The 20374-nt window shown below is 46.2% G+C and overlaps 1 pseudogene; it reads right to left on the reverse strand.

Moving 5' to 3' along the window:
* LOC115776946 (NACHT, LRR and PYD domains-containing protein 12-like) overlaps nucleotides 1-20374 on the reverse strand; it is a 170083-nt pseudogene that overhangs the window by 81818 nt on the left and 67891 nt on the right.

Here is a 20374-nt window from a genome sequence, read left to right on the forward strand (position 1 = left end):
CGACTCAAAGCGCGCAAAGAAGATGTTGAGTTCATCAGCCAGAGAAGCGTCGGCACTCACCGGGTGTGTGTGTGGTGCTTTGTAGTCCGTGATGGTGCGTAGTCCCTGCCACAGTCCCCTGGAGTTAGACTGTTGTAGTTGCTGTTCCAGTCTGCGGCCGTAGCGATGTTTTGCCTCTTTCACCGCTCTGCGGACGTTGTATGATGCAACCTTGTAGTCCTCCATGTTCCCAGAGGCGAGGCCGGAGTTGTAGGCAACGGTGCGGGACCTCAGGGCGTCGCGGACAGATTTATCCACCCACGGCTTCTGGTTGGGAAAAGTCCTGAAGGTCCTCCTAAGTGAAGTGTCTTCAACAACTTTCCCAATAAATCCCACAACAGTTTCCGTAAACTCCTCGATGTCTCCGCCCGCGCTGCTGCGAAACATGTCCCAGTCGGTTGAATCCAACGCACCCTGCAGAGCGGCCTCTGTTTGATCAGACCACCGTGTCACTTCTCTCACAGCAGGGGGTTCCTGCCTGAGCCGTTGTTTGTATTTCGGCATGAGAAGTACAGAGGTGTGGTCAGACTTCCCAAAAGGCGGAAGAGGCTTTGCTTTGTAGCCATCTTTGAATGGAGAGTAGCAGTGGTCTAGGGTCCTCTCTCCTCTGGTGGGGCAGTCGATGTGTTGAATCAACTCCGGTATCAGCTTTTTCAAGTTTGCACTGTTAAAGTCCCTGGCTACGATGAGAGCCGCATCACGCTGGTTAGCCTGATAGGTGGAAATCGCCTCATGTAGCTCGGATAGTACAGTGTTTGTGTCCGCCTGAGGTGGAATATAGACGGCGCTGAAGATGACCGAAGTGAACTCGCGGGGCAGGTAGTGGGGACGGCATTTCAGGGTTAGGAGCTCCAGGTTAGGTGAACATGATTGTTTCAGAGGGACAACATTCCTACTGTCACACCAGTTGTTATTAATCATTAGGCACACACCTCCTCCTCTTGATTTTCCAGACTCACTCGTTCTGTCCGTGCGATGAACACTGAAGAACTCCGACGGCTGTACGGCGTGGTCCGGTATGAGGGGAGTCAGCCATGTCTCCGTGAGACAGATGATGTTGCAGTCCCTTATGTCCCTCTGAAACTGTATCCTGGCCCTGAGTTCGTCCAGCTTGTTATCCAGTGACTGGACATTAGCCAACAGGATGCTTGGCAGTGGCGTTTGGTGCGCTCTGCGCCTCAGCCTCTCTCTTACGCCGGCTCTTTTCCCTCGGGGCCTTGTCCGTGACCTGGTCCGTCCTTTGTTTGAGCTGGCCCACTGGAAACGCAGTATCTCCTGAGGCCAAGTCGGGTCGGGAGAAAAAGGTGTCAGAATACAGCCAGAGTGCTGTATTCTGATATTAAAAAGAGTCTGTCTGTCATACGTGATATGACACAGAGCAGGCGGAATTATAAAGTCCAGAATTAGAGCTAAACCTAATATATACAAACAAAGCGTAGGAGCAGGTACGACGGCTGCTGACCTCACCGGCGCCATCTTGAATCTATCTAGGTTGTCTGTCTGTCTGTGTTGGCCCTGTGACAGGCTGACAAACTGTCCAGGGTGTACCCTATGACTGCTGGCTCCCACTCCACTTTCATGTCCACAGGTGTATAAACCAGCACCTAGGCATGCAGACTGCTTCTACCAACATCAGTGAAAGAATGGGTCGCTCTCAGGAGCTCAGTGAATTCCAGCGTGGTACCGTGATAGGATGATACCTGTGCAACAAGTCCAGTCACTGCTAAATATTTCCAGTCAGCTGTTAGTGGGATTATAACAAAGTGGAAATGACTGGGAAAGACAGCAGCTCAGCCATGAAGTGGTAGGCCACGTAAAATCACAGAGTGGGGTCAGAGGATGCTGAGGGTTTGGTCAGTTTGGGGATGGCCCCTTCCTGTTCCAACATCACTACAAAGCAGCTCCATAAAGACATGGATGAGCCAGTTTGGTGTGAAGAGTCCTGACCTCAGCCTGATAAAAACACCTTTGGGATGGATTAGAGCGATGAGTGTGAGCTGGGCCTTCTCTGCAACATCAGTGTCTGACCTCACAGATGTGTGAATGGTCAGAAATTCCCATAAACACTCCTAAACCTGTGGAAAACCTTAACAGAAGAGTTGCAGCTGTGGGCTGACATCATATTAAACCCTATGCATTAATAATGGCATGTTACTCAAGTTCATATGTGTGTGAAGGCAGACGAGTGAATACATTTGGAAATATAGTGTATCATTCAGATTTTGAATGATCATCAGAAAAAAAAAATAGAATCCTGACCTGAGAATTTCCAGTTCACAGTGTGGACTCTTCACTCCAACAGACAGGAGCTTCACTCCTGAGTCCTTCAGTTCATTTTTACTCAGGTCCAGCTCTCTCAGACTAGAGGACTGAGAGCTGAGAACTGAGGCCAGAGCTTCACAGCTTCCCTCTGTGAGATCACAACCACTCAGTCTGAAAAATCATAAACAAGACCATTAATACAGGTATTAAAGTGTGTTCATGATGCAGTGAGGAGTAACTATTTTACAATATTTAACCTTGTTTTCAAAGGAATACTCAGTGCCTTATGTAAACAGGCTAGAAATGTAGGTAACACTTTATAAAAATCACACACTGCTAAGCATTAGTAAGGTATTAGTAAATAATTAATCTATAAAGTATTACTCCTTCTTAGTATGAGATTTATAAGCACACACACAGAGACACACACAGTTTATTCTTCATTAATAACCTCATAACATGTTTAGTGACAGTATTTTTATGGTTTCTAAATGATGCTGAACTCAGCTGGAATGAGAAAAGTGAAAACTTTGAGTGACTGGATTGAGGGGCGCCTGGCCACGGTGACCTGACTTCTTTATTTAATTCAGGAGCACTTTGGAAATGAACCTGATTCGATGGTGGCTTATTTGACTAAAGCTAGCTAACTGGCTACAGAGGAAACGGGAACTTGAGGATCAAACTAAAGAAATTACAAACTCTTACACCCCAGTATATTATCAGTTTAATGTGGTAGAACATTTACTAAGTTCACACCTGTTTGTGATGCTGTGTGGAACATTCATTATTGTCTTGTTGCATTATTCATGTTTTATTTTCAGTGAAGAAGCTTCAGCATATTTAAGCTAAGTTCCCTCCAGCTGCTCAGTGCGTATTTTTCTCTCTTCCTACAAACTTAAACGCAGAGTTATGTTTCCATTTTGAGGTAAATATTGTATGTTCTTTATCACTTTGTGTTGTTTTTCTGTTGTGAAGACAGGTGAAACTAGTGTGTGTGTGTGTGTGTGTGTGTGTGTGTGTGTGTGTGTGTGTGTGTGTGTGTGTGTGTGTGTGTGTGTGTGTGTGTGTGTGTGTGTGTCGAGGTCCAGCTGACTTTTCAGTTTCATTTGTAAATATTTCCTAACTCATAGATAGTCCTCACTACAGATGACATCACACAAAATGCTTAACTAACAACTAGTAACATCCTGAAATAGCCATCAAATAAAATATGAAATAAGGATTTATAAAACCTGTATTAAACTCACAGACACCTAGCTCTTACATAATCTTAATATGTGTAAATGTGCATCTAAATACTTTTGTTAATCATTTGCTTAGACTTCCTAAATGATAGCAGGAAGCTTTACCAGCTGCTAAATAACTAGCTTGTACTTCATGTAACAATTTATTTAGAAATGGTCAGTCCAACATTTATATATGAGCTTCATAATCATATAAAATATTTGGGGCAACATTTAAACCACATATTTATGTTTATAAATAACATAATAAGGTGGAATATGGCTTTATAAAAGGTTAATACATTTACAAATACCTTCCTGATACCCAATTAATAGTGTGTAATTATTATTAAATGGTCACCAAAATGTAGTAATTAACTGTGACTTAGAAATAATGAAACATGCTAAGATAGAACACTAACAGGATAAAGCTGAACTTCATTAGGTAAATATTGAATTGGGTACTTTTACCAAAAGAGAAAACACAAAATGTTTATTGATCTGACCTGAGATTTTCCAGTTTACAATGTGGACTCTTCCCTCCAGCAGAAAGAAGCTTTACTCCTGCATCCTCCAGGTAGTTGTTACTCAGGTCCAGCTCTCTCAGACTAGAGGACTGGGAGCTGAGAACTGAGGACAGAGCTTCACAGCTTCTCTTTGAAAGGTTACAGCCACTCAGTCTGAAAAAGTATAAATACAAAGATCGATAATGTTACTGTGTGTTCATGATGCAATGAGAGCTTATTAGATTTTAGTTTGTGAAGGAATCCTCAATGACTTCTGTTAAACAGTTTTAAAAATGTACCCATATACTCTAACTTGGAGGTAATTTAAATTACAAATATACAGGAATAAAAATGGTAAATTTGACCTTTTATATTATATAATGTTTGATTAAAAAAAGACAAAGCCACTTGATCTGACCTGAGAGTTTCCAGCGTACAGTGTGGACTCTTCCCTCCAGCAGACAGAAGCTTCACTCCTGAATCCTGCAGGTTGTTGTTACTCAGGTCCAGCTCTCTCAGACTAGAGGACTGGGAGCTGAGAGCTGAGGACAGAGCTTCACAGCTTCTCTTTGAGAGGTTACAGAAATTCAGTCTGGAAAAAAAATATTTGTGATAAAAATGTAATGTCTGAACTTAGACAATAAAAATATATACAGTACTGTTGCAAAGGAAATCAGAAACAATTGCTGTGATTTTTAAAACAAATGCAAATATACATAAAATACAGTACATTAGGGCTGCAACTATTGATTATTTTAACATTCAAGTATTCTATCGATTATTCCATCAATTACCTGAGTAACTGGATAAGAAATACTTTTTTGTATTAACAATTCATCTGCATATTTTAACTTTCGTACTGCAGTTTTTCTCTGTGTGAAACAAACAGGGTGGATGGAGCAGCTACAAAGTTCTCTGTTCTTCATTTGCTGATCAGGTGGTTGATGAAGGACCTCCAGCTGTTTCCCAGTAAAGGTTTTAAGGTGGTTACAGAAAAAAAGCACTGCTGTTTTGGATGCTAGAAAAATGTTTCCTTTCGCTCCACCTGAGCTCACCGTCTCAGTAATGGCTCCGCCTCTTTGTGCTTACTGCGTGTGTTCAGAATGACAGCACATAAAGCAGCTGCTGCTGTTGTGTTATCAGTGTTTCTCTTGGAAAACTGAGGGCTGGATGAGCTCAATATTGTAATTCTTTTTATTCACAAGCATCCTCCTAAATAAGTTTCTATTGAAGGTCTATTTTTAGTCTTTAATCAGTGATTAAAGCATAAAAGATATTTTGACGGAGCCCCCGTGCATGTTCTGCCCGTGTCTGCGTGGGTTTCCTCCCACAGTAGTCACTGGGGTTAGGTTAACTGTTGATTCTAAATTGGTGTGAATGTGAGTGAATAGTTGTCTGTCTCTCTGTGCGACAGGCTGCGACCTGTACAGGGTGTACCCTGCATCTTGCCCTATGACAGCTGGGATAGGCTCCAGCCCCCCGCGACCCTGAACAGGATAAGTGGAAGAGAATGGATGGATGGAATTGTTTGAGTTACTTGAGGAATCGTTGCAGCCCTGCAGTACAAGAGGTTAAATATGTGGTATCAATTTTACAAGATTGCCAACACCATTGGCTGAAGTGCAGCTCCAAACCATGACAAAGCCTCCACAGTGTTTTACAGATGGTTGTCAACATTCATTGTTGTATCTTTGCCCTGACCTCCTCCAGACATATTGAAGATAATTTGCACCAGAAATTGCAAATTTGGATTCATTTTTCCATCAGACCTGTTGGTAATAATTTTCAGTCCAGTTCTTGTGTGTTGTGTCAGTCTTCAGCTGATCCAAAATGCTGCAGCTAGAGTACTGACAGGGACTAGAAAGAGAGAGCAGATTTCTCCCATATTGGCTTCTCTTCATTGACCCTGAACCATCCCTTAGTTATGCTGCTATAGGCTTGGTCTGCTGGGGGGTTCCCATAATGCACTGTTTCTTTTTTTTCACCTTATTTACTTTGTTTATACTTCACTCTGTATTTAATCATTAGTTATTATTAATCTCTGTCTCTCTCCCCCCTCAGCAGATGACCCCCCCTCCCTGAGCCTGGTTCTGCTGGAGGTTTCTTCCTGTTTAAAGGGAGTTTTTCCTTCCCACTGTCACCAAGTGCTGCTCATAGGGGGTCGTTTTGACTGTTGGGTTTTCTCTGTATTATTGTAGGGTCTTTACCCACAATACAAAGCGCCTTGAGGCGACTGTTTGTTGTGATTTGGTGCTATATAAATAAAATTGAATTGAATTGTGTAATTTGGCCTTTCCTCCCCGTTTCACTTCCATTTCTGATGAGCCTTTGATGAACAGCAGGTGGATCAAGTGAAGACCAGATGCATCCGTCAGGTCCTGTCTCAGGTCTGAAGTAGATTTTGTCCTATTTCTTTATGACATGACTCTCAGATAGTGCAGATACTGTCTGCTGTTGTCATGGGCCTGGGCCTCTGGTCCAGCGCTTTATGTTTGTTTGTGATATTTTGATATGCATTATGTTATTTTCCTTGTGTTAGACTCCTGGTTTTGATTCCACATGTATTCTTTGATTGTGGATGTTTGTGTGCTTATTGTTTATCCTGTTTATGTGTCCTAGCCCTGGTCCTTGTGTTTTGTTACTTCCTGTTTTGTTCTGGTATGTCCTTGTGCTTTAGGCAGTGGTGGATCTAGGATTTTTCTGAGTAAGGGGCCATCAAGGGGCCACAAGATTCATAGAGGGGCCAAGTATTTGTGGTAGATGTGGTGATATACGGACCAACAAAAATTAAAGCCATTACATTAAAGTTATGGTAAATCTTATCACCATGAGGTGTAAGAATTCAGTGAAATTATTTCACTAAATAACAATATCAGACATTTCATAGATTACAGCATTAACTGTTGTTGTGCTCCCTAAATGATTTCTGACCTGATGAAAAGGGACTGGAGGTGCCCTCCTCTTGACCAACCTCTGGTCTACTGTGTCCTGCTGCTCTCTCCCTCCTCTCACTCTGCCCATCTTCAGCTGGCAGACTCACTCTTTTGCTCAAAAACTGCTGAATTCCCGCCTGAGACTGACCCTTTCTTTTCATATTCTTCTCTATCACTGCCAAACGTTATAGTTAATGTTAACACACAAATGCACATTACAAAGAAGTACATGAATTAGTGTTACATGAATTAGTGAAATGCAAACATTCATGTTCAAACACAAGTAGATTTATACTGTGACAGCTGTGAGTAAAAAAGATTTATGACTTATTACCAAAAAACTCCTCAAAATAAAGACTGGCATCAGTTGTCAGTTAAAAAACTTTCTCCACGAGATCGTTCAAATCTTTTTTCTTCTGTAAGCTTTATTCACACTGGACATTCCTATTTGGCTCATTAGCGCTACTGGTGTTTCGGGATTGAATTGCATCCACCTATAATTTGATCCTCACTCTCGGACAAAGGACAGATGAGTGACAAGACAGGGGCACTTCAGGGGGCCAATCAGATTTCAGATGGGGCCAATGCCCCTGTGGCCACGCCCCTAGAACCGCCCCTGGCTTTAGGTTAGTTTTGCTTGCTGTGTTTCTCCCAGCTGTTTCCCATTAGCCCAGTTCCTGGTGTGTAGATATTGTCTAGGTTCTTCTCAGTTTTTGTCAGGTCATTACATGTTTGACGTTGTCTGGTTCCTCTGCTGTGTGCTCTCCTTCCGTGTTTCTCCATGCTTCCAGTGATTTTGTAACTTGTTTTTCTGGCTCCATCCAGTTTTGTTTTCCATGGTTTCCAGCAATAAAGCTGAGGTTTTCTGAGTTTACATTCTGTCTCTGGAGTCTGCATTATTGGGTCCTAATCCAGCACATTTCATGACAGATGTAAATAGTGTTTTAGGCCTGCCCCTTCTCTTGTCCTCCACGTGTCCAGTGTACTTAAAATCTATAAAGGACACGCTGCACACCATTCTGTGATATTCCACTTTTTCAGTTAACCTGTTAACTGGCAGTGTCCCGCCCGCGGGATGTTTGAAGTGCTTCCGAATTTGAAGCCTCATAGTCTCACAGTAACGCTGCAGTCCACCCTTACTATGCTTTTATATGACAGACTAGATCCTTCATATTGGATTGACACCTCATTTGGCCAATCATGTTATGAAATGGATTTTCAAGAGCCAATATTAACCAGACAGCGTCATGTGACTTCTCTGGACATGCCCCAAATGTTCTCCAATCGTTCTGATTGGTCAACTCTGACCCAAACTCTAAAACCATAGATGTATAGCCAATAAAACTACTGACATGTGGGTATATGGCACCTTGGGGTGTGTTTTCACATGAATCCACAAAGTTGCTGCACAATGAGTGCGTATTACATGAGCAAAGCCGAGCTGGTAGTAAGACTCTGTGCACCGTAGTGACCTTGGTGGTGTTTTCTGTACTTTTTCTCACTAACGGATTGTATAAATATCTCAAAACAGGCTGTATTTCTTCAATGAAGTGACAAAGTGACTCACAAGAGTGGATTGTTATTTATTAGAGAACTATGTTGATGATTCGACCGTTTTTATCGCTGCAGAATCCCACAAATGAACAGCTGTTACTCAGAAGTAAATGTAAATTCAGAGTAAATGTAACTTTTTATTTTCAGCTCGTCCTCGTATTACATGTTGTTTAGATATAAATATGTTTTTATGGTGAGTTAGACATGCACCATTACCTAGAAAACATCACCGTACGCTGCTGTGGCACCACTTATATTGTGTGTCTGTGTGCACACCATATTGTCTAGTAGCGTGCTTTACATATTGAAATTTGCAAGAGTCCAGGTGATCGGGGGCAGGGAATGTTGTGTGTGTTAGCGGGCTGGTGGTGTGTGTGCTGTCTGTCTCATTTCAGGGGTTGGCAAGCTGGTGTCTCTTCACAGACGGGGCGGAGCAGGGGGCGGAGCAGGGGGCGGAGACACACAGATCCTGCACACCTGCAGCGAGTTCCCAGCTATCAGCCCAGTATTTAGGATGGAGCCAGAGCCTCCTACCTTCTCCAGAGTGTCTGTGTCCATCTACGGTACTAAACAGCATCACCTGCTGTATGAGGAGTGTGTAGTGCTCTCAACACTGATGGCATAATTCACTTTCGTATACATGTCCGGTTATGGTTAGGTTGTTTGTTCACCGTCTTTAATGTTGTGATTCATGTAATGGTCGCAGTCTCTTTAAGAGTCCCGATGACGTTTTTTTGCTGTTGGTGTTTTGAGGCTAGCTTTGTCCTGGATAATAAACACGACTCACGGAGTCTTAAAGTGAGAAGTTTCCCGTTCGTTAAGTTGTCCTCTTTCGGGCGCATCTCTCGTGTTTAAGTTTTTGCTGTTGCTCGTGGTAGATTACGGACGCCTGTCATCGCCGTCTTGGATCACCTGGTCTCCCCGCCTGCCTGCCCTCCCAGAGACATCAACACCCCACCCCGCTCGCTAACCCCCCTCTGAGCAGCTCCACCACACTCCTCCCACGTAAGCTCTCCCTCTGGCTCCCCCCACCCATAACACCCTTGCCTGTTACCTGAGTCTGGTTATAGCAGTAGAAGTTTCCTGAGGACGTCTGTCAACTCTTGGTTATGTTTGTTCCCTGCTTTAAGAGAATAAACCCTCTTGTTTATTGCCTTTATTTTGGGTTCACCTTAGCTCGACACCAAGCCACAACAGGGAAGGTGTACTGTAAGTATGGATTGGGGGTTTCATGGGGTTCTCTATTGTGTCTGCATCAGCCGGTGAAAGGCCACGGTGAGGTGGACAATGTCTCAGAGCTTCGTTTGAGATTGTGATCACATCGTCAATAATGTAATTCATATTTTATTGTATTTATATGTCTATATTTTTCATTAATTCACACTACCAGTACATTTGTGTATATCAGAGGATTCCTCAGGGTAGTATCTTTGATTAGAGCCTCATTGATGACTGTATGTTGAAGCATTGAGGAGTTACAGCCATTTTTCTGTGTTCCAAACTCAACAGCTACATACTCATTACAGTTAAAGCAGTTTTTTTTAGATTACTAATTACTCTTTTAAGTATGATTTATTTCTGATTTTACACAATAGTGAAATCAGAACAGACAAACATTACAGTTGTGTCATAACACATTAATTGGAATAATAAACATGAACCAGTAAATGACACATTGACATTTTTAAAAATTGTTTTTAAATGCCTGGATCAATTTTACATAAGTCAACAGTCTCTCACACAACAAAATCAAAATCTTTTAGTTGTCCCACATAGAAGACTAAGGACCGGGGGGGGCAGAGCTTTTCAGGCAGTGGTGCCAAAGCTGTGGAACTGTTTACCACTCCAGCTACAGTGTATCACAAAAGTGAGTACACCCTCACATGTCTGCATATATTTATGAAGTATATCTCTAAATGGGACAACACTGACAAAATGACACTTTGACACAATGAACAGTCGTCTGTGTGCAGCTTATATAACAGTCTTCATGTAGAGCAACAATTGGTCTTTAAGATCCTCACAGAGTTCTTTGCCATGTTGGAACTTTCAGTGTCCAGTATGAGAGAGTGTGAGAGCTGTACTACAAAACTGAACACACCTGCTCCCTGTGCACACCTGAGACCTAGTAACACTAACGAGTCACATGACATTTTGGAGGGGAAATGACAAGCAGTGCTCAATTTGGACATTTACGGGTGTGATCTCTTAGGGGTGTACTCACTTTTGTTGCTGCTGGTTTAGACATTAATGGCTGTATATTGAGTTATTTTGAGGGAAGAATAAATTTACAGTTATATAAGCTGCACACAGACTACTTTTCATTGTGTAAAAGTGTCATTTTGTCTGTGTTGTCCCATGAAAAGATATACTTAAATATCTGCAGACATGTGAGGGGTGTACAAAAACAGCAAACTGCAGGGGAAAAACAGTCCATAGTTCAGGGGAGTGTAGGGGAAGGCCCAAAACAGAAAACACAGTGCAGGAGGCCGCAGAGGCCAAGGGGCCACCAAGCAGAGTCTGGATGAGGAAGGCCGACCGCGCTCCCAGCGGCGGCGGCGACGACGAGGAGGAGTCACTGGAGGCCGACCGCGCTCCCAGCGGCGGCGGCGGCGAGGAAGAGTCACTGGAGGCCAACCGCGCTCCCAGCGGCGGCGGCGGCGACGAGGAGGAGTCACTGGAGGCCGACCGCGCTCCCAGCGGCGGCGGCGGCGACGAGGAGGAGGAGTGACTGGAGGCCGACCGCGCTCACAGCGGCGGCGGCGACGAGGAGGAGGAGTGACTGGAGGCCGACCGCGCTCACAGTGGCGGCGGCGACGAGGAGCAGGCACTGGAGGCCGGCCGCGCTCCCAGCGGTGGCGGCGACGAGGAGCAGGCACTGGAGGCCGGCCGCGCTCCCAGCGGCGGCGGCGACGAGGAGCAGGCACTGGAGGCCGGCCGCGCTCCCAGCGGCGGCGGCGACGAGGAGCAGGCACTGGAGGCCGGCCGCGGGGCATGCGGTGGCGGAGACGGACGACCTCAGGCTCTGGCGTGGAACCCTCGGGCTCTGGCGCAGGACCCTCGGGACCCTCCGGACGCTCGGGCTGAGCGGAGACCCCCAACGGCTCGGACTGAGCGGAACCCCCTGGCTCCGGCGCAGGACCCTCTGGCTCGGGGCGCTCGGACTGAGCGGGACCCTCGGGCTCAGAGTGCTCGGACTGAGCGGGACCCCCTGGCGGCTCGGACTGAGCGGGACCCCCTGGCTCCGGCGCGGGACCCCCTGGCTCCGGGCGCTCGGACCGAGCGGGACCCCCTGGCGGCTCCGACTGAGCGGGATCCTCCGGATGCCCGAACACTGGATGCGCAGGCTGGGGCTGCTTTGCAGGGCATAGGTTAGGTGAGTCTGATGGCGACAGGGGAGCTGACTGGGACTCTGACTGAGAGACCAGGGACTCTACAGCAGTCGACGGGAGAGACTGGGGCTGAGACAGAGACGCTGCTGAGACTGACTGGGTACCTGACTGGAAAGGAACTGGAATCGGGGAAGCTGACACTGGGGAAGCTAAGGGAACCAAAATTACAGAGGGAGCAGGAGCTGAGCGGACTGTAGAGGGCCATGGTGCCGGCTGAGTGGGCGTCATCCTGGGCAGCAGGGGCTGCTCAGGGGACAGTTTGGGTATGTCAGAAGATGGCTGCGTGGAAGCAGGCCGGGAGACGACTGGCTGCGTGGAAGCAGGCCGAGAGCTAGGGAGATCTGGCTGCGTGGAAGCAGGCCGAGAGCTAGGGAGATCTGGCTGCGTGGAAGCAGGCCGAGAGCTAGGGAGATCTGGCTGCGCGGAAGCAGGCCGAGAGCTAGGGAGATCTGGCTGCGCGGAAGCAGGCCGAGAGCTAGGGAGATCTGGCTGCGCGGAAGCAGGCCGAGAGCTAGGGAGATCTGGCTGCGTGGAAACAGAGAGGTGAGAGCTAGCTGACACTGGGGCCTGAGAGGGAGCTGACTGAGAGGGCACTAAAACAGCTGACACTGGGGACCGAGGGAGAGCGACTGGAGCTAGAGCTGACTGAAGGCGAGGGAGAGCGACTGGAGCTAGAGCTGACTGAAGGCGAGGGAGAGCGACTGGAGCTAGAGCTGACTGAAGGCGAGGGAGAGCGACTGAGGCTGACTGAGACCCTGCTGCTGCAGCTAATGCAGAAGACCGATGCGAAGGCTTGGACCTGGCTGCCCCCACCCGCGGAACAGGTACGGGTGCAGAGGTCAGCCCGTCCGTGGGTGCCCCCACCCGCGGAACAGGTACGGGTGCAGAGGTCAGCCCGTCCGTGGCTGCCCCCACCCGCGGAACAGGTACGGGTGCAGGGGAAGCTGGAGCTAAGGGAGCTGGAGCAGGGTGAGCAGAGGGAGCTGGAGCTAACTGAGGGGTCTGGGAACACTGCGACTGAGGGGGAGCTGGAGCTAACTGAGGGGTCTGGGAACACTGCGACTGAGGGGGAGCTGGAGCTAACTGAGGGGTCTGGGAACACTGCGACTGAGGGGGAGCTGGAGCTAACTGAGGGGTCTGGGAACACTGCGACTGAGGGGGAGCTGGAGCTACAGCTGACTGGGAACACTGCGACTTAGGGGGAGCTGGAGCTACAGCTGACTGGGAACACTGCGACTGAGGGGGAGCTGGAGCTACAGCTGACTGGGAACACCGCGACTGAGGGGGAGCTGGAGCTACAGCTGACTGGGAACACTGGGAAGAAGCTAAGGGAACTGACAGGAGTGGCTGAGAGGCTGCAGCAGTGGTCTGTGGTGCTGGCTGTAGGTGAAGGGTGGTGATTACAAAGTCTTTCACTAACCCGTGCAAGGAGTCCAACAGCCAAGGGAAACTGGCAATCAGGTCTTGAAGCCTGGTGGTGATGGCTTCCTGTTCCTCCTTACACGGGTCAGATAACAAGTCCAAGCATAATCGGTCCACTCTTCGGATCAGAAATTTCCTGCTCTCCTCTGAGAGGGAGGAAGCAGCAGAGTACATGACGGGCTGAAGTTGCTCTTTCTGCTGCTGAGAGCCAAACTTCCACCCCACGGAAGCGGGCTGTAGACTCGGCTGTGCAGACGGCTGGGATAGCCGCGGCGTTATACCACGCGGCACCGGAAAAAACTCCTCCCGCAGCTGCCGGGAATCCCTCCCCCTCCCTTGCGGCTCCGTCTGTGAGAGGGAAGAGGGGCGAGCGAACGGAGAGGCAGGTGAGGGAGCGGCCGGCGCCAAAAACAGTCCGCCCACGCAGCAGACCTGCGGTTTAGGCGGGGGCGGTGAGCGGCGTCGCCGGGAGCCGTTCAAAAAAAGCTGGTCCCCCCAGTGCCAGGCGAGTGCCGTTGTAGCGGCCGGAGCTTGCAGGGTCTTTAGTATGGTCGCGTCGTTCTGTCATGGCCGGGGAGGAAACAGGCGAGGAATGGCTGACACGAAGGACTCCAGAAGTCAGCGTAACTTAAAAGGGATTTATTTCAACGGGAAAAAACAAATACAAAAACCTTGGATGACAGATAAGAGGAGACGAAGAGGAGACGAAGGGAAGCCACAGGGAGCACAGGAACATACGGGCACAAAAACGTCAACGACGCGACAACAGGCATAGAAAACGCAGGACTTAAATACACAGAAGGGCTGATGAGGGAAGAGGAAACAGGTGGGAACACAGGTGACACTGATAACTAAGACGAGACCAGAGGGAAGCAAAACTGAATACAACAGACAGGGGCTGGATGAATATCAAAATAAAACAGGAATTATGACAAGGGAACAGAGACGCAAACCCGACACAGAATACAGAGAGACACGAGGGACTAGAAATAACTGAGGGCAACTCTAACAGATAACAAAACAACCTGAGAAAACGGAAACCATACCAAGAAAACATAAAACACTGGGCCACCGGCCCAGGACATGACAATATGAGCAAGACTGGCTGGACTCAAACCACACTTCACACAGCTTGAATCCATGTCAGTTAAAGCATTTTTGACTGCAAAAATGAAAAATGTAGCTTGATATCTTCACAAAGAGTCCAAGCTTTTTCATGAACTCTGAAGATTTCAGGAACAGCAGCTGATTTAATTTTGGGTTTCCTTTTTCAGGCATTTTTGGTGATTTTGGAGCAGCCAGTTAACAGGTTCATAACTCTCGGGAAATCACCTTCTTGGGGCAAAAATACTATTTTATCCTGTAAAACTGTGCTATCTTTGGGATTATACAACCTTCCACTAAAGAAATTTGAACAAGAGCAAAGGCCTAAAGATACAGTTTAAAATTGGTTCTTGGCCCAGTTGTCTGTCATTTATAGACACAATACTGGTCCTTTCATTGAATTTGGTGCCTTTGAGTATTAAGTGGCTTAAAGGGCAATAAAATAAATAAATCTGAAAAGACAAGATACAGGGAGGTGGTAGATTTAATGATACTCGCTCAGTACCTGCTGGTACAGGCATACAGTACTGTTCGTCACTTTTCCAATTCTAATATCTGTGATCATTGTGAACATATTATTGGTAAATACTAATAATTATTACATACAGAACCTTGGTGCAGATCCTCAGTTCATCAGAAACAAGCTATTTTACGGCCAGTGTCCCAAAAGGCAGATTATGTTTAGATTAGCCAGTCTCACGAAGCCTGCTGAAAGGCAGCAAGAAGTTCCAGCAGTGTCAAAATGTATTTCCTCATTTCTTTGTCTTTTTCATATTGGCTACACTTGTATGTTTCAAATCATCTAACAAATTTCAATATTGCAAAAAAATGACTGCATTCTGCATTTTGCGCATGTTTTTAAATGATTATTTAATTTGTTTAGGGGGAAAGAAAGCTATCTAAATATAGCTGGCCCTGTATGAAAAGTACATTAAATAACTGACAGCAGGAACTTCACATTACTGGGGAGGAACTTTGGCCCGCTCGTTTGCAGAATTGTTTCAATTTAGGATTTTCTAGCATTAAGGCTAACAACCTTAATAACAGCTTCAACTCTTCTGTGAAGGTTTAGGTGTGTTTATGGGAATTTGTGACCATTCTTCCAGAAGAAGATGTGTGAGGTCAGACAATGATGTTGGACAAGAAGACCTGGCTCACAGTCAGGACTCTGTGCAGGTCAGTCAAGTTCTTCCACACCAAACTGGCTCATCCATGTCTTCACTGCTTGATGTGTTTTACATCCCTGCATTCGATGCATTGCTTAAGGCCCCGTGATACAAGGCTTGGATGCAGCTGCTAGGATGGTAACCCATTCCATGAAGCTCTCGATGCACTCTTCTTGAACAAATCTTAAGACCAAGTTTGGAGATTTGTCCTGATTGATTCTTGGTGATGACCCATGTGCACTATGCGCCTCAGCAGAGTGTGCAGGTGACCCCACTCTGTGATTTTGTGTGGCCTATCACTGAGTTGCTTCCACTTTGTTATAATCCCACTAACAGCTGACTGTGGAACATTTAGTAGTGACTGGACTTGTTGCACAGGTATCATCCTATCACGGTACCACGCTGGAGTTCACTGAGCTCCTGAGAGCGACCCATTCTTTCACTGATGTTTGTAGTAGCAGTCTGCATGCCTAGGTGCTGGTTTATACACCTGTGGAAATGACTGTGGAAGAGACTGGAACACCTGGATTCAATGATCTTGATGGACAAGTGAATACTTTTGGCAATATAGTGCACCTTATATACTTACACTTAAATTTAATTTTAACTTAAGTAGTAGTAATTATGGACTTGGAGGAATTGTTCTCTACAAACACCACACTCATAGGCAAGTGCACAGAATGATATAAATTGGCTATTTTGAAAAAGATGGTCAAGCTGAGTGACAGCTTTGTGTCAGGATATATTCCTGGACCTGGAAACAGAATCATGGCTGAACGGCTCAAGGAAAGTGAACTTGTGAGAGGGTGCTGAAGGATCAGACCTTCATACTTAAAAATACTGGAAGTACTTGGTGGTGATGGATGAAGTTTTCTGTAGAGGCTTCATCAAGAGAGATAATACTCCACTAAGAACATGGATTATGAAATTTCTCAAGCAGAGGAATAAAGTGAAGGTAATGTATACTGAGTGGGTGGAGAAGACACATTTTGTTTTGTGAATCAACAAGTGATAATTTTTTTTTTTTTTAGATCCCATAAAAGAACCCACAGCAGTGAGAACTCAATGGAGAACAGCAGAGTAACAGAGCACTAGATCATTCCACATGCTTTTGGTAGGAACTAAATGTCATTGATTTTTATTCTTTTTATTTGTGTTTGAATTTATTTGGAGGAGTTAATAATTATCAGCTATGTGTCCACCACAGACTGGATCTGGATGGTACTTGAACAAGAGTTTAACTGGGAAATGTCTGACAAATGTGATGACTGTCTCTATGACACATAAAGAGTATCACATGATTGCGAGCACCCACAATGATTTGATTTGATTCAATACATTTACTCACAGAGCTTTGTTGGAGGCTTTGACCACTGGCAGCAGCCTCAGCAGAGCCTCCTCTGAAGCAGAGTATTTCTGCAGGTCAAACACATCCAGATCTTCTTCTGATGACAGTAAGATGAAGACCAGAGCTGACCACTGAGCAGGAGACAGTTCATCTGTGGAGACACTTCCTGATCTCAGGGACTGTTGGATCTCCTCCACTAGAGAACCATCATTCAGTTCATTCAGACAGTGGAACAGATTGATGCTTTTCTCTGCAGGCAGATTCTTACTGAGCTTCTCCTTGATGTACTGGACTGTTTTCTGATTGGTCTGTGAGCTACTTCCTGTCTGTGTCAGCAGGCCTAGTAGGAGACTCTGATTGGTCTGCAGTGAAAGACCCAGGAGGAAGCGGAGGAACAAGTCCAGGTGTCCATTTGGACTCTGTAAGGCCTTGTTCACAGCTCTCTGGTAGAAGGATTTCTCTGCAGATTCTGATTCTTGTTTTCTAAATAATTTTGACAATTTGAATGTGGTTTGTTGTTCTTCCAGCAGATTGAGTCCAGAGTTGATGAAGGTCAGATGGACATGAAGAGCAGCCAGAAACTCCTGAACACTCAGATGGATGAAGCAGAACACCTTGTCCTGGTACAGCCCTCTCTCCTCTTTAAAGATCTGTGTGAACACTCCTGAGTACACTGAGGCTGCTCTCATATCGATGCCACACTCTGTCAGGTCTGATTCATAGAAGATCAGGTTTCCTTTCTGCAGCTGATCCAAAGCCAGTTTTCCCAGAGACTCAATCCTCTTCCTGCTCTCTGGACTCCAGTGTGGATCTGTCTCAGCTCCTCCATCATACTTGACCTTCTTCACTTTGACCTGAACCACCAGGAAGTGGATGTACATCTCAGTCAGGGTCTTGGGCAGCTCTCCTCTCTCTCTGGTCTTCAGCATGTCCTCCAGAACTGTAGCAGTGATCCAGCAGAAGACTGGGATGTGGCACATGATGTGGAGGCTTCGTGAGGTCTTGATGTGGGAGATGATCCTGCTGGCCTGCTCCTCATCTCTGAATCTCTTCCTGAAGTACTCCTCCTTCTGAGGGTCAGTGAACCCTCTGACCTCTGTCACCCTGTTAACACACTGAGGAGGGATCTGATTGGCTGCTGCAGGTCGTGTGGTTATCCAGAGGTGAGAAGAGGGAAGCAGGTTCCCCCTGATGAGGTTTGTCAGCAGCACATCCACTGAGGTGGACTTTCTAGGGTCAGTCAGGATTGTAGTTTTGTGGAAGTCCAGAGGAAGTCGACACTCATCCAGACCATCAAAGATGAACACAACCTGGAAGTGTTCAAAGCTGCAGATTCCTGCTTCTTTGGTTTCAGTGAAGAAGTGATGAACAAGTTCCACCAAGCTGAACTTTTCCTCTTTCAGCACATTCAGCTCTCTGAAAGTCAATGGAAACATCAACTGGATGTCCTGGTTGGCTTTGTCTTCAGCCCAGTCGAGGGTGTATTTCTGTGTTAGGACTGTTTTCCCAATGCCAGCCACTCCCTTTGTCAGCACTGTTCTGATTGGTTCATCTCTTCCAGGTGAGCCTTTAAAGATGTCTTCTTGTCTGATTGGTGTTTCTGCTCTGTCTGGTTTCCTGGACGCTGTTTCAATCTGTCTGACCTCATGTTCCTCATTGACCTCTGCAGCCCCTCCCTCTGTGATGTAGAGCTCTGTGTAGATCTGATTCAGGAGGGTTGGGTTTCCTGCTTTAGCGATGCCCTCAAACACACACTGGAACTTCTTCTTCAGAGCAGATTTAAGTTCACGTCCACAAACTGCAGCACGACGTTCTGAATGAATGAAGAACATCGGTTAATGTTTTACCAAATAGATGTGACTATTTCATCTCCATAAAGAATGCCTGTTTGAATCCATGCTGTTTAATCTCTTTAAACTTCAGTAAATGTCTCATTCATCCAGCAGCTTCAATCTTTAGAGAAATCCTCTTACTGCTCTGCAGACGCTCAGCCAGCTCCTCCTGCTTCATTCTCCTCAGGAAGTCCACTGTGATCTTCACTAATGCCTCTCTGCTGCTCCTCCTCTGCTCTTCATCCTCCCTCTCTAAGCATTCTGGGTAATCTGGACTCAGGATCTTCTGGATCTTCTTCAGCTCGTCCTTCACAAACGTGATGATGTTGTCCTCCAGCAGCTGGAACAGAAGACTTTATGAATGAGCCAATCAGACTGAAATCATGGAGCCAAACATCAGATCCATGTTGGACACACTGACAATCCACTGGTCTCCAAAGAGCAGCATGGAGATGACTGTGAGCAGAATAGATGGAACAGTAGTTGTTGTACATGTACAGACCATAAATATGGAGTCCAGCTGTGTTTGATGCTGCTGGGAAGACTGACCACTGGGACCCTCTGAGCTTTGCTGGTCCACTCTGTGGAGGAACCATCAAGAATGAGTTCAAGCACAGGGTAAAGATGCAGTCAGTGATATTTGGACAGAAACAGTGACTCAGTGACTCCCTGTAGCTGTAAATGTTCTTCATCCAGCTGATCCCACTGAGAACCAACAGCTCAGCTTAGTGTGCTGCTTTGAGTCTCAGAGCTCTGCTGAGCATCAACAACTTCTGAGCCAAAAGCTTCAAAATCTCATGTTGGAAACCTGATGTTTTACAGACAGAACCTCGAGCACTTGATGGAATACCTTTGACATAAAGCTGAATTCCAATCAGGATCATTGGGAGCAAAAGCCCAGTTATGAATGAGGAAAAGCCCAAATGAAGTGCTAACAGGTCCTCTTAAGGATCAACAGCTGGAAATCATTTAGTTTACCATCAAGGTCACTGCCAGGATCAGACTTCTCCACTCCTGTGACCAAACCAACCAATCAGGAGATTTCACATCCCTGTATTAAAGCATTACCACTCACAAAGGTTTCATTGGATAAGAGCAACACAAAATGTGACCTGGATCAGACTGTGAGCTGCTACAAAGCCACTGAGGGTCAATAGTTTAAACTGTGAGTCAGGACTCTCAGAGGAGCGTGGCATCTCCTCTTCATCAGCAGTAGGAGTTGGTACTGTACACAATCAGGTCCACAGGTCAGGCTTCCTGCTTTTTACCTAAACTGGGTCAGTCAGCTACAACGTGGCTTCTTCCAATAACAACAATTCATTTGGTTTTCCAGCTCTTCCAGAAGGATCAGCTCCTGGAGCTGCTCTTTAGTCTCCACTTTCTGGGAACTACAGCTGCACCATTATGGCCAAAATGATAACCACCATTATTTTGTTCAGTACTGAGATCAGGATTATTTGCTATAATATACATGATCGGACCAAAACCTAACACACAATTGATCCCACAGGGCGCTGCTTTCACTTTTATAGATACAGTCACTAATTACAGCAGCTGGTCCATGACAGGACCCTGGGGGATCCTCGCCTGGTC

This window comes from Archocentrus centrarchus, unplaced genomic scaffold (genome assembly GCF_007364275.1).
Source record: "Archocentrus centrarchus isolate MPI-CPG fArcCen1 unplaced genomic scaffold, fArcCen1 scaffold_41_ctg1, whole genome shotgun sequence".
Classification (NCBI taxonomy): domain Eukaryota; kingdom Metazoa; phylum Chordata; class Actinopteri; order Cichliformes; family Cichlidae; genus Archocentrus; species Archocentrus centrarchus.